At 40.3% G+C, this 4,983-nt stretch overlaps 1 long non-coding RNA gene across 1 annotated transcript; it reads right to left on the reverse strand.

Annotated features, from left to right (window-relative positions):
• Positions 1-733: 733 nt before the first annotated feature.
• On the reverse strand, positions 734-1,046 carry LOC148033376 (uncharacterized). The gene is made up of 3 exons (XR_015691459.1): positions 1,022-1,046; positions 858-939; positions 734-772 (listed from the first exon to the last, which is right to left on the reverse strand). It is a non-coding gene; the product is annotated as an uncharacterized LOC148033376 (long non-coding RNA).
• Positions 1,047-4,983: the final 3,937 nt, after the last annotated feature.

Raw genomic sequence — 4,983 nt, forward strand, 5'->3', positions numbered from 1 at the left:
GCTGCATTTCAGGATCCATTTGAGTCTGACAGACTTCAACACCCAATCCTTCAGCCACCTCCACCCTGGCCCTAGAGGCAAGGATGTTCAAAGCCCTCACATCAAGCCTGCATCCAAGAGCAAAACCTTGGAGAGGAAAGCATGGCAATAACTTGCAAATCACCCTATTCTATATGCACCATTGAACTCAGGGATTTTCTACTAGTCTTCAGGTCCCATGGACTGTGTCGCATCCCCATGCTACCTATGTCACAAGCATACCACGGTAGACTCCATACAGATGTAACGTGGATAAAATTGCCATACTGGTACATAAGATTCATATGCCACAGGCTAGACAGGAATTTACTCACAGGCCGGGTGGAAATGAATCGTAGCGTGTGTTTCATATCACATAGAATTGCAGAGTGAAGAAGGCACCACGGAAAGCAACACTTAGGTAAATTCAACATACAATAAATCGGCTCCTAAGCAGCCATGGCTAAGAAGAATCGAAATAAAAAGCAACTCTTAGAGAGTTTGAACGCACAATAAATCAGCTGTTAGCAGCCATGCCTCAGGAGAATCAAGGTTCGACTAATAAAGGCAAGTCTATCAATCTTTAAGATGAGGGTGTGACCTTCTGTGAAAACAGGTGCATGCTTAAGCTTCGGTTACTACATCAATCAATGAGAGGTTACGCTTTCGATTCCCCCCCCAAGTATGTAAATATCTGGAAGCATTCTACCACATACCAGTCTAGAGCTGCTTCCTCCCTGGTGCTCCTCCGCCGCTGCAGAATTCAATGGTGAAAATCCCGCTTAGAATTTCGATTATGCCATCGCATAGAATCTACAAGCACCAACATCATATCTGACCCTTAGAGTCCCGAGAAGTCATCATCGAGATGATTTGTTCTTCATCTTGCAAGGTCCTAGCGAGCACTGCATCTCTTCTCACCTGTGTGGCAAGCAACAAAGGTAAGCCAAGACTATTGCAGGTCTGGCTTGATAAAAGAGAGAACCGCGCGCAGATTTCTTACCTGCTCTTGCACGGAAGTGTTGCCAGCGTCCAGCCACGCATGGTGAGCCATGATAAGCTGCAGGCCCCCGATTCGAAGGTAAAGAACATTTCCTGGTTTATAACAAGTTCATCTTCTGATGAATATGGTCCCTGCCATTGCGTTTTTAGGATTTTTGTAGATAAAATTATTTTCTTTACAACAATCAAAAAAATAAAATACTTTGCGCTACTATTTTTACTAAGTTTTTGCAAGTGTATTCTTGAAAACTTTCGCTATCTAGAATAATGATATGTATATCAAACCAATCTTTTGATATTCAATCTTAGAAATTCATGTGTATTTTTCATGGTTTGTAATGATAGTTTGTGTTGCAAAGTCTTGAATGTCACAACATGTTATAATGCAAAGCATCGAATCTCAAAAACATATTATGAAGAAAAGATAGATATTAATAGTAAATATGATATCCGTTATATAGATATCGAATATAATAAAGCTTTGAAGATTTAAAAGTCTACTAGAAATTTGAAATTATATATTCAAGTCTAAGAAACTTTTTTGAGATAGCAAACTTGACATGTATAGATATTAATAATGCATCTATACTAATATTAACCTAGGGGAGGCACGTGCCGCACGCAGAGCCCTTCCCACACTACCCATCCAAGTCACCACATGGTGCACGGTGCGCCCCTTGACTTTTGCATCTGTGCAATATAATATAAATTAATATTAATATATCCCCTAACTTTTGTGTTTATGTAATATAATATATATTAATATTAATATACACCCTTGACCGACTCTTCTACTAACTTTCTTGAGCATGCCCCTTGACTTTTGCATTCATGCAATATAATATAAATGAATATTAATATACCCCCCAACTTTTGCGTATGTGCAATATATATTAATATTAATATATCCCTCCCCCTGTGACTATATATATGAATATATAAATGTGTGTGTGTGTGTGTGTGTGTGTGTGTGTACACATACATACACACAGACACACATAAAGAGATGGTGAATATTATTAATATATATTATTTTAATTTATATATATATCATCTCGTGCATGGATGTGAAAGTCAAGAGAGGTTCTCTCTCTCTCTCTCTCTCTCTCTCTCCCTATACGCCTCAGTATTTTTGTATACCGATGCACATACCGAGATGTATAGAAAGACTTATACCGAGGCATATACCGATTTTTGCGTCGATAGGCCGTGTCGGTATATCCATAATACCTTGTAGTGTGTGTGTGTGTGTGTGTGTGTGTGTGTGTGTGTGTGTGTACTAACAACCTAGTTCTGAAGATTTATGGATAAAAATACCCCTTATTTTAATTTCTCAGTATACAATATTTAACCCCCTTCTTTCATTTTAAATCTGTAGGTGAAACTGATATTAAACCCCCTCCTGTTGAGTGCACGTGCTACACCTACGGGCCTATAAGGTGGACCCCCCGGGAATACACTGTTGAATCGAAACTACAAGTTTGTCAATATTAGCTTTTCTTTGAAGCTGATCTTGTCTACGTTTGTCCATTTTAGCCTGTGTTTGAAGCCAACCTTGTCCAAGTTTGTCCATTTTAGCCTATATTTAAAGCCAACGTTGTTCACTAGAGCTGGAGCTATTGTTCTTAGCTGTTGCCATTGCAGTCAAGTTGAAGAGATATGCTGTTCCTTGAAAAATAGAAGTCCAAATAAGGTGTATGATAGCTTGACTCGAAGGTTAGGATGTCTAGTATCAAGTAGAAATCCTGCTTTGAATTTAGGAGTAGCAATACTGGGAAGGGATGGATTGTAAGAAGTTGGGAATAGTTAAAAATGTTGATAATATGCCATGTCACACTGACATTGGTATATAAGGAGATAAGTTGTAATTTTTCATATCTTTTGACAAATCAATACATTTTACAATCTTTCTCTCCCTTCTTGCTCTAAGCTTCCATGGCTTCTTCATCTTTCTTGTCTTTCTCTCTCCAATTCTAGTCTTTCTCTCTCCTCGTCACTCTATTTCTCTCTCTTCCTGCAGTCTTTCTCTCTCCTTTGCAGTATTTCTCTCTCCTCTTTCTCTCTCCCTAGTTCTCTCTCTGACAAGTGGTGTATGATAGCTTGACTCGAAGGTTAGGATGTCTAGTATCAAGTAGAAATCCTGGTTTGAATTTAGGAGTAGCAATACCCCTCTTTGTTTAAGAATTTCCAGAACTGTCCACAGTAAACTGCTAGTGAACTGTCGGTACCAAATAGGCTCTAGCTCGAGAAATATGTGTCCAAATGAGACGTTTAATGGCTCCACTCGAAGCTTATGATGTCTAGTATCACTTCCAATTGTTACTTTGTCGTTATAATGATGCTACTAATTTCTGTAGCAACTTTTCCAAATCTGTCCCTGTTTGGACTGCACCCTGTTTAGCACTGTAATGACCCTATTTTGCCTTGTAATCATTACCTTTCGTCTAGGGAAAGTTGTAAGGCACTTAAGATCAGTAAGAACACTGATTAGACATGCAAAAACCTTGCAAATACATCCTTGATACATCCAAGAAGTGCTCTACAAATAGCCCAACTGATCCTTACTACCGAAAGGGATGTGCAACCAGCCAACTACTGTGTTGTCTGTGCCTTCTGTCGGGCAGCCGGGCACAGAGGAGGCAAGGGGGTTCACTGACAAGAAAATGTGGTTATGACAATATCAAAATTCCATGCAAGATCCTGAACCTTGAGAGCTTTTTTTTTTTTTCTGATCGATCAATACACATATCCATAACTGATCAGACTTTGTGTGCCTTATAATCTGATTCCTCCAATGTTCCACCAGATTTGGAGGGACCACAATAAGAGTTGCTCTAGAGAGATACAACCTTACTGCATCTGATGGCTTGTTGAGTGCATCAGCTGTGATAAGGGCACAGAAACACCTATCTTAGACATAGTAGCTGTTTATGTGAAGATCTGTTGAATCTTTGACAGAACTACATGCGCCATCAAAGAAGATGAGATTGTCATTGGAAGAGAATGTTGACCAAGGAACAAAGAACATCAATTCACCCACAACTCTTGCCAGGACAGATCTTTCAAGGACATTATCTGCTTACGGAATGAGGTGTATGCCCAAAGACCAGAACGAGGGTATGCATATGCTCCACTTGCACGTGATTATGCAGAAGCTGGCATTGGAGTCAAGAGAACATATCCCACAACAGCAGAGCACCTGCCACCAGGGTAATGCTGGACTAGTTAATGATGGGCCTTCAGATGCAGGCATTAGCACCAGTGATGAAGATGGCATTGATACGGCTGTTGAGAATGATGCAATATGTCTTGGTGCCAGTATAACTCTTATTGTGACTGTAGCTTGACATCTGGGATTGTTGGAGTCGCAATGTAAAGATGGGTCTGCCAAAGTTCATGTTCCTTCTGTGAAAGTTAAGCCTCACTCTTGCTCAGTAGAGGCTTTGAATTCCAGACCAGCCAAGGGTAATGTCGACAAAGATATCTTGTATTCGAACTGGTGAAGCCGGTGAAGATGATGCCAGCTGTACACGGCCTGCTAGGCATCTATGCTTGCCTTAAGGGGGCTTCAACTGTACATTTTCAAGATTTCAATGTGGAAGTGCTTAGGAGTCTTACAATTCCAAATGTGTCTGCCAACCTTGACATGGCCTGGTCACGGCAGTCTCTTAGTGACTCTGGACAAAAACCAATAAAAGTAAAACAACTCTCTCCTGATGTACACTACTACGCTGGAGACTGGAATGATATGGACCATTTGCTATCTGTTGTTGGGACAGAACCATTTGGATTGCTAGATGAAGATGATGGCAAGGAGGTTGGTGCTGGCTTTCATGATGGTGAGAACTTGGAAGAAAACTTGATGCAAGATTTTTCAGAGAAACAAGGTAGCTTCAAATCCAATGCAGAAACAATAAGGCACTCCAGGAAATTATCAGGTAGTCGTGCCCAAGCTGTATGCTC

The sequence above is a fragment of the Lygodium microphyllum genome, chromosome 7, assembly GCF_053477565.2.
Source record: "Lygodium microphyllum isolate KBCC chromosome 7, Lygodium_microphyllum_v1.1.10, whole genome shotgun sequence".
NCBI classification, from domain to species: Eukaryota; Viridiplantae; Streptophyta; class Polypodiopsida; order Schizaeales; family Lygodiaceae; genus Lygodium; species Lygodium microphyllum.